A 15,857-nucleotide genomic window follows, 5' to 3' on the forward strand; every position below is an offset into this window, starting at 1 on the left:
TTCCGCGAGACTCTATCAATTTAAAACCGAATGCTCGTCTGCCCCGTATTCCGCAGTTCAAGATCTCACCGGCTGGTGAGAAGGCATTGTTAACGATCATATAGGATTTAATTGGCAAAGGCGTAGTGGAAGAAACGGTTTCTAATACTTGTAATATCCCTATCTTACCAATTTTGAAAAAGGCCCCTATAGGAAGTGGCCCTGATCATGCTGATACTTATCATTTTGTAATTGACCTGTGCAAAATTAATAAAGTAGTAATACCCCAAAATCCTGTGGTTTCAGATAGTACAACAATTCTTACTATGATTCCCCAAACAGCTGAGTTTTTCTCCGTTATAGACCTAAAGAATGCTTTCTTAAGCATTCCAATCCACCTTGATAGCCGTCATATTTTCGGCTTCTCGTTATCTGGACGCAGCTTTAGATTTTGTCGCGCTCCTCAGGGCTATACGGAGAGTCCCAGTATTTATAGTCAAGCCTTGAAAGTCCTTTCAGACGAATTGGCTTTGCCCCAGGGAACATCCTCCTTCAATATGTGGATGATTTGTTAGTGGCATCAGACACTGAGGAAGGCTGTAAGGAAGCTACGGTTAAATTATTGTCACATTTAGCAGCCAATAGTAATAAAGTGTCTCTTTCTAAGTTTCAATATTGTCGACAGGAGGTGACCTATCTCGGTCATCTACTGTCGAAAGAGGGGAGGAAACTAACTCCTGAACGTGTGTCTACTATTTTTAACATGCCTGTTCCTCGTACTCAACGAGATGTTCGTGCATTTCTGGGCATAACCTCTTACTGTCACCAGTGGATCCCTAACTTTTCCCTTCTTACTAAACCTCTCTTGTACTTAACCACTAAGGATGTGCATGAACCTTTACCTTGGACTGATGAGTGTCAGAAAGCTTTCGATTCTTTGAAAACTGCACTTTGTTCGGCTCCTGTCATAGGAACCCCTGACTACTGAAAGCCTTTTGTGCTTTATGTACACAAGGTGGATGGTTGTTCGCTTTCATTGTTAACACAAGGATTTGGTGGTAAGCAAAGGCCTTGTGCTTATTTTTCAGCAGTATTGGATTATGTTGCCAGAGCACTTCCTAGCTGTTTGAGGGCTACTGCCACAGTGGCAGTGGCCATCCGACAGTCGGAGGGGCTCATTTTAAATTCTGACCTCACAGTGATGGTACCGCACGCTGTGGATACACTCTTGAATAAAACCAAGACTCAGCACCTTACGAGTGCTCGTCTTACTGGATATGAATTAACCCTATTTGCTCCCCATATCACTATCAAAAGGTGTGCCACTCTGAATCCAGCCACGTTACTACCCCTCCCTTCGGATGAGCCAAAAAATGACATACATGATTGTATATTTCGGACTGAGGAAGAAATGAAGTGACGGGTGGAACTCACAGACACACCCCTATCTGACCCCCAAGGGGAGTTGTATGTGGATGGCCCCTTTTTTAAGTTACCAGATGGCACAACGACAGCTGCTTATGCAATCTCTACTCTTCACACTGTAGTTGAGGCTCCTCGAGTTCCCTATCATTCCGCACAAGCAGCTGAGTTAGTAGCACTGTTGCGAGCCTGTGAGTTAAGTGAGGGATTGAGGGTAAACATTTACACTGATAGCCAGTACGTTTTTGGCGTGGCTCATAGTTTCAGAAAATTGTGGGCAGAAAGGGGGTTTATCACCTCACATGGACAACGAATACAACATGGCCCTTTGATCTTAAGATTTTTAGCTGCTTTGACTCTGCCCCGAAGGGTAGCGATCGTGAAATGTAGTGCACACAGGGCAATAGTGGATACTGTGGGAGAGGGCAATGCTTTTGCTGACCAAGGAGACAGCCAGATCTAAAATGTCTTCCATGTATGTAAGCTCGGCTAGATGGGTTGCGAAGTCTGATATGTTTGATAACACCATGGAAAGCGTCCGAGAAATACAGAAAGAAGCTACCTCTGCTGAATTGTCTCGTTGGGAAAATTAGGTGGGGAAGTTGGATGATAATGGTTGTTGGATTGACTTAAGTGAGAAACAAAGATGGACGCTTCCCAATGCATTAGTCAATGCTGTAGTGATTATGGCTCATGGAACAGCACACGTCGGAGCAAAAGGCATTTGTGCTTTGCTAGATTTAGTTTGGAATAACCCTAATATTGCCAAAACAGCAATTTATTTAGTTCAGCATTGCATGGTTTGTTTACGACATAATCCAGGAGAGCGGGAATCTGTTCTTGGTGGAAACTTTGCGCCCCCGTCCTTACCTTTTGAAGTTCTTCAGATGGATTATATACAGTTTGAAAGAGGAGTGAATAATTTGAAATACCTTCTGGTGGTGGTTTGCTCTTTCAGTAAATGGGTAGACGCCTACCCTACCAAGGAAAACACTGCCCTGGCGACAGCCAAAGCTTTAATTAAGGAGTTTTTCCCTAGATACGGATTACCTAGAGTGATTTGGTCAGATAAAGGGGGGCCCTTTAATGCAGATCTTATCAAGCATATCTGTAATGGATTACACATCAAACAGAAGTTCCATGCTGCAGGGTTGGTTGAAAAATATAATGGAAGTTTGAAATTAAAAATGGCCAAAATACAGGAAAGCACCGTATTGAAGTGGCCCGACGCCTTGCCTTTAGCTTTAATGTCCTTGCGTGTTACTCCCCATTCATTTTTGGGCGGCCAGCTAATGTTTGGGGTGTTCTACGACCCAGAAACTTTCGAGAAATTGATTATCCAATGATGACAGACTACTTGTATGCTTTGACTAAAGATCTTCGTTCTATCCATCAACAGGTGTCAGATACACTGCAGCCCCTGCCTGAGGGTCCCGGACATTGTTTGGAACCCGGCCAGTGGGTGATGTTGAGGAATTATCAACGGAAATCTAGTCTGGAGCCTAGGTGGACCAAGCCAGTTCAGATCCTTCTGGCTACTCAAACAGCGGTGAAGGTAAATGGTCGGAAACACTGGATACACGTTTCCCACCTGAAGAAGGTACCTTTTCCGCTTCCTTTTGATCAGCAGAACCCAGAAGGAGTTTTGACCCAGGAGAGCGAAAGAGCTCCTCGTGTTGTTCCTTTTTCTGACGCGGAGGGAATCGAAAGGCAAGAGGAAGGAGCATCGGGCACGGAAGGGGTCTCATCATCAACAGTGGGATTGGCCCCAAAATCTGTTACCCCTGTTGTTGCACAAGGAGTTCATGACCAATCAGGCATCACAAATGCCACTTCATCTGCTTTGTTTGCTGACCAGGAGTCACCTGGTCATGTTCGCTACAACCTGCGGCCCAGAAAACAAAACAGAACCCCCGGTGAACATAGCAGGAGATAGGTATAGACTTGAGTATTAGGGTATTGCTAGATCAGTTCAGGGGTGCTGAGCGAGACACTGGACTGAACAGGTTGAGAGCGGGACTATCGTATTGCTCTGTTCAGAAACAAGGACTAAGAAGCCCAAGAAGGGCCCAGGTTGCAACTGTATATAAAATCTTTGGAAGGATCTGTTTTCCCTTTGATGAATGATAGGAGCCTGCCTGTGAGGCTCTAGAAGGACACAGGAAAGAAGTACCCTCTGGCAGGTTGGACTGCGTCCCTTAGTGTAGTTTGGACTTTTAGCTAGAATGTATTCCTTTGGTCGCTTTATTCCTGAAGAAGAACGTCCCTTCGCTCCTCGATATATGCCTATTTATGTACCCATGTTCTCTTCTTGGACAACACGTGTACAAGTTGCTTTTGTAATCACCATTGCAGCATTTTTTATCATAATAATGAGTGTATTCCTATATTTAGAATTTCATCATCCTATGCATACTGTGTTAGGGAACTTCCACTCCACCAACTGAGCATTCATTTCTTACTTTGGCCCCTCATAAGGAAAGGCATTGCCAGACTTATGTTAAGAATGTATTTTTAGAAATGTTGCATCAAACGCATAGTGCTACCAATACCACTAATTGCTGGGTTTGTGGACTGCTACCCTCAGTTATGCGCAGGCATGATCTTTTTATTTCATTGCCCTTATCTTATTTGGGAAGTTGTGAGGCCTGGTTTAAATTGTTGTCGATGATGTACCTGCATTATACGGTAGATTCGTCTTGATATTCGGAACGTGATTACGAGATGATTCTGGCCTATATAGTGGTGCATCAGGGTTTTGACCCACAGGGGAATAACGGGGAAGGATCGCTGGACCCAAATGCCTGCATGAATTTATATACCGAATATGGAAATGTTACATGGTTACAAAGCGAAATACTTGATTTCGCGGAATTCAGTTTCACCCAGTATTTTCAGCAATTACAGGATCGAAATGTTACTGATGACAAAGCTCTCCTGGTGCCTATATTAAATAGTACCTCTGCATTCCGTGTACAGGAAGCTGGGCACATTTCAGTAGGAGATAGCCGTTGTAATTATAATTATCGATTGCGCACCTTTAGTAGCCCTCCATTGTTAACCCCTCCAAATGTTTATTTTGTATGTGGCGAGAAAACCTCCTGTGATTCTGGGCAAATCACTTAATCTCCCCGTGCCTAAAATGAATGTGTGTCCGTCCTCATGTAAAGTAACTGGTGCTATGTAAAGCGCTCTGATACCTGATTCGGTTCGGGTCTAGTTCGCGCTATATAAAACTCTGCAAAAAAAAAAATTGCTTCCCCGGGGATGGACCGGTCGCTGTTATTTGTCTTTTCTGTATCCACCTGTTTATATAGCCCCTTCCAATTATCATAAGGATCATCGGTTAAATGGACAAAGTTTGCCTGTAATACGAGATAAACGGGAATTAGATACATCTGAGATAGATCAAACTGATACTCCTGAACAGCACTTTATTGACATTGTCAAGGGAGTATTTCCTATTTGGGGGCCCATCATCACTGATAAAGAAGTAAGGCGCCTATCTAGGGTAGTTGAGAGAGTTATCAATACCAATGCAGGAATATTAACAAATTTGACAGTAGAGCTTCAGGCTACGAGACTTGTCTCTCTTCAAAACCGTATGGTGCTAGCCGTTATCTTAGCAGATCGGGGAGGAGCATGCTGCGTGATCGGCAGCTCCTGTTGCGTGTATATCCCTGACTCCGCCCCTTCTGTCCATTTGGCTATTCAAAAGTTGCATCGCTTAGCATCTGAAATACATGCTGACACTGGCACCTGGTCCCTTTCTAGATGGTTTTGGAGTTTATTGTCTACCTGGGGTTGGAAGATTCTGATGGTATTATCTGGCATAGCAGGTGTCACCTTTACCTGTTGTCTCTGCGTACACTGTGGACCTGCCTGTTGTTCTTACTGTGCATCTAAATTATCCCCCTCTGTGATAGAACCATCCCCAACTAAAGTCAAGGCCCAAATGATTCAACAAGAAATACTAGAGCTGATGCAGTTTGACAAGGGTATTTTTGAGGACTGATTCTCTAGATTAGCTACATCATGCTAAAAGGGTGGTTTTGAGGGATAGAATTGATACTCTATATTTATCGCAATCTGTTGTGTTAGCATGATGTATCTATATTCGTATGTATCTATATTCATACTGTCATAGTTTAGATTAGTTTGTTATGTCAATACCGGAACTCCTTTCCTGCTCTGGCATTATGTCTCTTTGTACGCAGACTAAGAACCAAACAGACTCCATTTTGTTGTACATGTATTAGACTCGGACGGTGGTCACGTGCCACCCTTCAGCAGCCGAGTAAGCCCTGTTAGTTGAGTTATACAGACAGCTGAATTCATACTATTCTCTTTTGCTCTGAGACCCAAGGTCGCATCTGGTTTCAGAGGTGATAAGCGCATTCCTGGAGGCGCCGTACCCGTGCTCCCAGGCACCGAGACAAAAGGGAGTCACCCCTCCTGACCGTCCCCAATAATAGCAGAAGCAGACTTCTAAATGAGCTTTGTGTGCCATATATGGTCTTTCCTTTAAGCTACTATGCCTACCATTACTTTTCCATGTACGGTGATCTCATGTAACGCAATGAAAGTATATATGCCATGTATTGAGTGTGAATCGTCAGTCTTCTCCACGCACTGGCTGGGTTGCATCGGAGGGGCTCCTCTATAGTGTAATGGTTTGTTTAATAAATGATTGACTTTTCTTCACTGCCAACTGATTGATTATTTGGTAAGACGATAAGTGGGGGCTACTGGTAGGCATAGCTCAATAGATTATTTTTTGTAATATGACACCTCAGCACATTACACATTCTATGTGAAAGGCTAGTCAGCATAAATTTTTTAACATTCTTTACCAGTGTAGGACTACTTCTCGAAGATGATGACCATTACCCAGGGACACCTCTTTAGTGACCCCTCCCACACCCGCATAAATAATAGTTCTGACATGTCACTTTACCCACCCCGCCATGCTCTACCGAGGTCCTTATGTTATAAACTATCCATTCTTCTACATCAATAGAGGGTATATCAGCCCTTTTCTAAGATGGCCGCCGCCTTCACTCGTCTTTGCAGGCCTCCTCCTGACACACCTCGAAGTCGCTCCATCAGTGACGCATGCTTTTTTATGTCTCCATTAGGTTCAAACTCAGAACACACAAACAAGCTGTGTGTCCTACATAACACAGAATTTCTCATTGAAGGCATGGTAGGAATATAGGGTGCCCCTTTCCCTACTCCTCCCTACTCAGTTTCACTTCCACGGTTCTGATGAAGCGCTCTGGGATCCATTAGGGACCATGTCGACCTCTCACTGTTAGACACTACACCATATTTACACACGGGTTGAGAGAAGTGGGAATTCATTTGTTTCTTTTCCCCTCTCTATCAGCATAATTAGCATCTCCATCCCCGTTCTGATTTTAGCTTCACCCTTTGGACCCTTCAATAAATACGTTAGGGTACTAACATGTTATTTTATCTGAACTCACCTTCCTCACTTGGCCCACACACCCACATGCACAACTGTGGCAACTCCTAAATGATCTCTATCAAAGTATCCTCCACAAGGGCCCGTGAGGACCTGCAGCGCCACTCCCACGAGGAGCAGTGCCCAATGATAATGCTTTACACTCGCAAGGGTGTGTGAGGGCATAACAGACACAGGAGTACCACACTCTCATTCCTTTTTTTGTAGACATCTTACCCTTAATTGCAACCATAACAGGCTACACTTCGCCCTCCCCCTCCAGGAACTAGTACCTCCTCTTGTATTTATACTTATATTTTCATTATAATGTTATAAATTATAGTTCTCGTTCACATTTACACTTGTGCATTTTGAGTTATACTGCCTTTACTGGAATTACATTTTGAAGTACTCATTTTTTCCTTTATTAATGTTTTGCATTTATTCTATAATCGTAGGTACAACTATAATCATGTATTTAAAGTGCACACTGACTGTCTTACTAAGGTAGCTTAACCAAAGGCTTTACGCATTTGGTCTTTAATGTTTAACTTTCAACATGAAGGTTTTGCTTGCCTTGCAATGTTCTTTCTCTGCAGATGCGTTCATATGATTTCATAGTCAGGGCCCTTCCTAGTTACCTTTCTCTGAATCAAAGAGCACCCTTTGAAGTTTACTGGAGAGCCTGACTGTCCCTTCCTCCTGTGTGTCTCAGCCAGCTCACAAAAATGCAGCAATCCACAAACCTGTATGGAGGGATTTCTATACCTCCTCATGATCCTCCAATTAGTCTTGGGTCTCCAAAAATGAAACCCAGTATCTTCCATGTATTGTACGATTTACAGGCACACATACTCTCGGCACATGCCTATAATATACCTGCTCTGCACAGCACTACATCCTTCATAAAATGTACCATTCCTAGGCACACATACTCTCTGCACATGCACATGTCCTATTAAGAGTTAATCAGTCCAGACAATGTTGTCTGGACTGATCTAATGAAGGTCAGTCCAGACAAACTCTAAGTTGGTCACAACCAGCATGTGGTTGCTTGTGTTCCGTCTGAAAGAGACCTGGCCTGGTACTTCAGTCTGGCTTTTACTGATGGTGCAGGACCTTGACTGATTTGCATATGAAAGGTTTGTAATGTGACCCTGAGCAATCACCTGTGACTCATGGGGGGAATGGTGGAATAAATGCCTCTTTGATGATAGTTGCCTTGTTCAGGTAGCCAAATGTTTGAAGTCTGGTGGGTCCTCTCCATCACTTCCTTGATGGGGAGATACCAGCTGTTTTATAGGTGTGAAGTTGCTGATTGGACCAAGATTGGATGCAGGAAGTGAGAGGAAATGCAAGAGAACCATCTAAATAAGACTGGACATTAAACCTACGAACTGAGTGAATCCCAGTCTTCAGGTAGTCCTTTCTTAAGCTCTTCATGTCTAGGCTGATAGTGGAAGACAAAGGCTGAAGGCAAATCCAGATAGGCTTGTATAAAATCATTACAGACTGTTCCCAAAAGTGCCAACTGAGCTATTACTGCAAATGACTAAATCATGGAGGCTTTGCTTCTTAGTGTGACTCTCAATGTACAGATTGCAACGATAACTGGTTTGCTGAATAAAGAAATAGGTGAGGAGCAGGACATTGCATAGATGCACTATGCAAAAAGGAGTCCAAAGAGTCCAATAGTGAAGGAATGTCCAAACTAGATGAACAGACCAAATCACCAGAGCTCAGCAACTGTAGCTCTAGCAAACCCTTCAAAAAAGAGAGGTAGTGAAAAAAAGTGTATGAGAAGCACTAATAACATAAGATGCAGAAAAAGAGCCAGAAAAGGACTCTGTAACTCGTTACTGGTATCCCATCATTACACATACCGTGTCCAGTGTCATCATCTGGGCTACCAACATACTATACTTTGCCAGTCCTCTAACCATGAGAACAGATGGCAAAAAAGTATAGTTGTACCCTCGTTACTGAGTTCCTTGTCTCAAAGGTAGCAACAGAGAGTGAAAATGGTGCAGTACAAAGAAAAGAGTTATTTAAAAAGGGATAGGCATCAGAGACAGTGATATTTCAATCCAGACAGTTGCCTCAAAGATGTCTATGGGTAGTGATACAATACAACTACTCTTAATTAATTATTCTGCACTGTTTTTATACAGGAAGACATCTTTGAGGGTACAACTATACTTTTTTGCCATCTGTTCTCATGGTTAGAGGACTGGCAAAGTATAGTATGTTGGTAGCCCAGATGATGACACTGGACACCGTATGTGTAATGATGGATACCAGTAACGAGTTACAGAGTCCTTTTCTGGCTCTTTTTCTGCATCTTATGTTATTAGTGCTTCTCCTACACTTTTTTTCACTACCTCTCTTTTTTGAAGGGTTTGCTAGTGCTACAGTTTCTGAGCTCTGGCGATTTGGTCTGTTCATCTAGTTTGGACATTCCTTCACTATTAGACTTTTTGGACTCCTTTTTGCATAGTGATTATAAGAATGGGGGATTGAGTACTTAAGTCTTTAAACTTTCCCTCAAGGCCCTATCCTTACCTGTTTGTGTCTTGCTCATGTCATAGGTGCAGCAGAAAATACTCTGCCTTAGCTTGTTTTAAGCTAAGCAGTTTCTTCCTATCGGCATGTTGAGACATCCTGACCTTTGAAAATGTGTGCAAGCTAGCATTGTACGATGCAAACCTTCATGTTTAAATATTTAAATAATGTCAGACCAAATGCCTCATCCTGCTTCGACCCACTGAGCCCCATAAACATTCAAATGTCCATGCCTTCTATAGGGCCATCTTTGTAAGGAATTAAGAAAACACACACACACACACACTAACACACACACACGGTTTCAAACAGATAATGGCAATTAAAAAAATCTCTGTACCTAATGTGAAAACTTAGGTAGAGAAGACGGTGCAGAGAAAACTTTTTGAACATCTAAAGCCCTCTCCCCCCTGCTCTGCATCTAAGAGAAGCATCCCTTAACCACATCACCCCATTCACCTGACTCAATAAACTTGAACGGGTAACCCCACCACCACCAGGTCCTTTATGAGGCTAGATTCTAAGTAATATTCCAATCTAGTAGTAACATTAATGCACTTTGTACACAACACAGATGTCCCCACCCCTTCTTTTCTGGCTACAAGTCTTCCTTAACGTTGTTTTGTATAATGCAAAACATTTTATGCTAATCTAGTCCCTCTTGAAGAGCCCACTGCTGGGGATGGAAAAGAGGGATGGATGGATGGATGGGTTTTTATATAGTGCAATATCACCGCCAGGTCTCAAAGCGCTTTGCATTGGGAACCTGTCCTGGTTTTCCCTGTGAGATAGCCCCTACTGGGTATCCCCAAGGTGAAAGCCAGGCATCCCGCCGCGGGGGGCCGTAGTGGAGATTAAGCAAGCTATTGCCCAGAGTTGCAGAGTGTGAACCTGTGATTCGAGTAGGCACCGAAGTGAGAATTACCGAGTCCGTGGACATGTTGGGCTCAAGACCCTGCCGTGTCGGGAATTGAACCCTGGTCCCGGGTCTGATCTCAGCGTCCGGGTCTGCCTCCTCTAACCAGTGAGCCACACTTTTCCCACAAAAGAGGGACCTGGAGAGGGCTATAAGCAAGGAACAAGATTGTGGGCATCTTGGGAACTTGAACTTTAACAGGGACTTGGAAAGGCAATGCGACAGCAAGAGCAGGAGGAATGGGGAAGGACTTGTAAGTAAGCAAAAACTGATTTTGGGGCTCGTGGTGATAATGCTACAGGATCAGCAGAGATGTTCTTAATGGACAGGTGCGGAAGCTCTTGACCCCCTTCCTCCCTCATTATTTACAATTGGTCTTCAAGATAGCTTCTTCCTAGTTGATACATTTACCTGTATGACCAAAGTTAAGGAAGCAGGGTAGTCTGTGTAGGTCTACCACCCTCTTTTTACAAGACGCTTGGGCCTCTGGGAGAGCACAGGCATAATGGTTCAGGAGTGAGCTCTCCCTCACCATCCCTCAACTGGAGGCTTGCTGTATCTTCAATGTTTAAAACTTCACAGTGAGTTACTGTCTGTTATTGTCATGTACTTGTGCTCTTAGCTAGGTGGTAACTAGAGTTTGCTCCATGTATGTGCTACAAGTTCATCAAGTAGAATTGTCTGTGTTACACCTGGAATTTTGATGCTGCAGGCACTACCTACGCCCACCCCAGCACCTGTACTTGAATAACTATATATTCACGTTTTTCGTGATAATATACAGGTGTTCCTGAGGGAAACTGACTTATATGCTTGTTTTCGGTTTATATTTACGGTTTGTGACATTACTCCCATTGTTTTAAATGATGCCATAAATTGCACATGAGGCCAAATGAAATGGAATACGCTTTGTAAACCTGATATAGTGTGGGGAATACTACATTAGTGTTAAGTCTGGATACTGTTCGACTATTTCGAATGCTATTATAGTGCTTTAGGAGACATTATTAAAATAGGTTACTCAGGGCATTTTTTGCAATATGCTTAAATCTTTTTGTGAATTTTTATTGACTATTTCTGAGAGAATGCATTTGGGACTATATTACGAAGGACTATGAAAGAATGAACAAGTGTTTGTGTTTTCTGAAGTTCTCAAACAAGAAAACCTTTGGATAAGTTTATATTGGGTGATCCTTAATCTGTGTGGTTAATATAGGTCTCATTTATTTTAGGATACACCTTTCTGGTATTTTTTTAAACTTATACGCCTTCCCTATACATTGCTGAGTGGATCGATAGGCAATTTTTAAAGTAAGTGTGAGACCCCAGTAATGACTCGAAACTAGAGAAATAATCAATGTATGTGGCTGTACTATAGACACACTTTGTTTTTTGAGTCAGATCATAAATTTATAAAATTGATGTTTCTAGGACATGTGGAGTTTTACACCATAAAACCAAAATATTATATTACCTGATTGTATCACTGTTGTATTTCAGTTTTGAGAAAGACTATATGAAGCGGAACTGAGCGATATACAATTTTTTTGTTTTGTTTAGAGGTTGTAACATAATGATATATGAAAATGTATATTATGTAATATAATGTCTACAGTGCCACATGAACATGAAAGTGTTTGTAAAACAATGTCCAGTGTGATTTGATAATGAATATGATTAATTGATGAGTATTAAAGGATGTATCTTACTTTGTTTACAGACTAACTGGGCTCTACTGATTGATGACAGGTCCATACAACTTGGACTATTATACACTGATTATGGTATGCCTGCATATATAAACTATTTGTGCCTACTTTTGTCCTCTGTACTGTTAAATATATATCTGTTTTTATATTTTTTATATTTAATACATGATTACATGAAATCGATATGAGGTTGTGCTATTCTAAGATCTGGAGATCTCCGGTTCTATCTATAAGTTACTATAGACACCAATTTTGTTGTTAACAAATTCTTGATGTTATGACAGAAAGAGAAAGGAAAATTAAATGGTTTCCCGAAGTGAATATATGTGTGCTAGATGTCCAATCAAAAGAATACAATTTTTAGGCATTATCTGTTTTTTTTATATAAAAAAATGTTTTTAAATGTTGGTTAAATATAAAAACAAATTATGTATTTTTATAGCCCTGAAGAAGTCCGGTAACGGACAAAACGTGTTGGCTATTTTCATTGAAAAGATAATTCATTAAAGTAAGAGGCCTATTAGGATGGCGGCCGGAAACGTGTTCCGTCCGCCATGGTCGCGGCAAAAATACTCCCGACCGCACCGCGGATGATCCGCGGTTGCGATTATGATATTTCTGTCAACAAACACCGACCGCGGCGGACGGATCACATTAAACACCGTCCGCGGCGGACGGATCACACCAAAGACCGCCGTAAGCGGACGGTACCACAGAAACACCCTCCGCCGCGGACGAATTGACCGCGGAAACAGGCCCAACCGCCGCAATACCTGCGGAGGGTCCGGCCGCACGATTAGGATAACCCCGCCATCCCAATGGAACTAACCACCTCCCTCGACCACCGCGGAAACAATGCTTCGACAAACGGAGCATGACTGCGGAAGGACCGAACGAACATCATCCCTGCCGTCAAACCGATTCTAAAATGGCGGACGGAAGTAAATAGAAAACACACTAAACAGGACACACACCCACCTGAAACACCCACCCCCAACAACTACACGCCCCAATGACACCCCCCAAGCACTAACAAAAGCACCCAAGTCACCACACCCACAGAACACCTGACTGGCAACAACCATTGGGACACAACAACCACACAAAATGAATCCCTCCCATTACCACAATCCTTTGCATCACAGCATAGCTGCAAGAAAGAGGCAGAATAGCACAAACAGCAGACACACACAAACACACATACAACCTACACACCAACACACCCACCACACAAACCCACACAACACCATCCCTACATACCACACACCTGCACACCCCACCCCACCACAACCAACACCTTGCACATCACACACCATGGCACCCAAGAAAAACCCCAAGTTCACAGACAGTGAGTTGAAGGTCATGGTGGATGAAATCATCCGTGTCGAACCACATCTGTTCGGTACCCTAGTCCAGCAGACCACCTTGGCAACCAAAACCAACATGAGGGATAGGATAGTGACCAGAGTGAATGCGTCAGGGACCGTGCCACGCACCAAACACGAGATCCAGAGACGGTGGCATGACCTCAAGGCAAGGGTGAAAGGCATCAGGGCTAAGAACCACCTGCGGGCATAACACACTGGCGGCGGCACTCCCCCGGAGCCTATACCATTTGCCGAATGGGAGGAGAAGGTGCTGGGCATACTGCACCCTGAGAGCCTGGAAGGAATAGAAGAGGGACTTGAGGCTGGTAAGTACAAACCAATGACCACTATCACACTGTCATGGTCTGCCTTGCACAACTGCCAAGACACATCTCCCAGGCTCCAATCCATGCATGTGGACCACATAGTCACCCAAATGTGAAGTCCTGGCCTAAAATGCACCCACCATGAACAACCACAAATGTTGCCTCCTACGTTCACAGGCTTGCATGTTGTCAAAGCAGCCAACACCACAACTCCCAACAGGTCCCCATGTCTACAGGGAGGTTGGTGGTGGGTGGGGGGGTGGAGACCAGCACTACAACTCCCAACAGGCCCCCATGTCTACAGGGAGGTTGGTGGTGAGTGGGGGGGTGAGAGACCATAACTACAACTCCCAACAGGCCCCCATGTCTACAGGGAGGGTGGTGGTGGGTGGGGGTGAGAGACCAGCACTACAACTCCCAACAGGCCCCCATGTCTACAGGGAGGTTGGTGGTGGGTGGGGGGGTGAGAGACCAGCACTACAGCTCCCAACAGGCCCCCATGTGTACAGGGAGGGTGGTGGTGGGTGGGGGGGGGGTGAGAGACCAGCACTACAACTCCCAACAGGCCCCCATGTCTGCAGGGAGGTTGGTGGTGGGTGGGGGGTGGGAGACCAGCACTACAACTCCCAACAGGCCCCCATGTCTACAGGGAGGTTGGTGGTGGGTGGGGGGGTGAGAGGCCAGCACTACAACTCCCAACAGGCCCCCATGTCTACATGGAGGGTGGTGGTGGGTGGGGGTGTGAGAGACCAGCACTACAACTCCCAACAGGCCAACAGGCCCCCTTGTCTACAGGAGGTTGGTGGTGGGTGGGTGGGGGGCGTGTGAGGCCCCCATGTCTCATCCCAGAGCAAGATGGAGTCTGCCAACTATTTGCTGACCAGTGCATCTCCTCCTTCAAAACTACAGGTAGGTAACCATCTTCACAGGGGCACCATCCATTAGCAGGACCGGACCACACATATCCAAGTATTGTCTCCCCACCTCCACAACACCATAATGCTCAGTACTGTCTACCACATCAACATGATGACACCAACAACCATGTCCTGATTCCATAGTAATTTGTAATGTAACAACAAAAAACCTGTCATGTCCACAGCATTGATTCTGAAATTCTTGTCCCTCAGGTGATCGCAACTTGACAGGCGAAACCAGCAACCGCCAGCACCAGTCACCCCCCTCACAGCCAGGACTCTCTGGTGAAGATCCCATGGACACCTCGGGTGCAGAGGACGATGCTGGCCCAAGCACATTCCCAGGGCCATCAGGCTCCCAGGACATCCCTGCCTCCACCACCTTGGCCAGTGTCACAACACCAACACCTGCCATTGTGAGCTGTGCAGCTACCACCACCACCACCACCACCACCACTCCTGCCTGTGCCACCCTGCCTGACCCATCATCCGATGATGGGCCATCGACATCTCAGGCTAGCAGGGAGAGTGGACGGGGAGGACACAGGTGAGGCCACAGCTCACAAACAGGAGTGCAGGTGCTAGGCGAGGTCGGGAACAATACCCACCCCATCCTGGGACCGAGACCCTGGATGCCATTGAAGAGTCCCCCTTACAGTCACATTGCAGCACCCGCTGCAGACCGCCGGCCCTGGCCGGTCACCCACCACCGGGTGCTGGCGGTGGGTGACCTCCCTGTAAATTGATGTCACCCTGGCATGGATGGCCCTGGCCGGTCACCCACCGCCGGCCCTGGCCGGTCACCCATCGCCGGGGACATTTCCTGGCAGTGTGTCTTGGTCTATGGCTCATGTGTCAGTCACTAGAGCTGTGGCTGTGTCTCACACTCCTGTATCTGGGTCTATGGCTCATGTGTCAGTCACTAGAGCTCTGGCTGTGTCTCACACTCCTGTATCTGGTGCTGGCAGTGTGTCTGGGTCTATGGCTCATGTGTAAGTCACTACATCTGTGGCTGTGTCTCACACTCCTGTATCTGGTGCTGGCAGTGTGTCTGGGTCTATGGCTCATGTGTCAGTCACTAGAGCTGTGGCTGTGTCTCACACTCCTGTTTCTGGTGCTGGCAGTGTGTCTGGGTCTATGGCTCATGTGTCAGTCACTAGAGCTGTTGCTGTGTCTCACACTCCTGTTTCTG

Source organism: Lissotriton helveticus, chromosome 11 (genome assembly GCF_964261635.1).
Source record: "Lissotriton helveticus chromosome 11, aLisHel1.1, whole genome shotgun sequence".
In the NCBI taxonomy this organism is placed as follows: domain Eukaryota; kingdom Metazoa; phylum Chordata; class Amphibia; order Caudata; family Salamandridae; genus Lissotriton; species Lissotriton helveticus.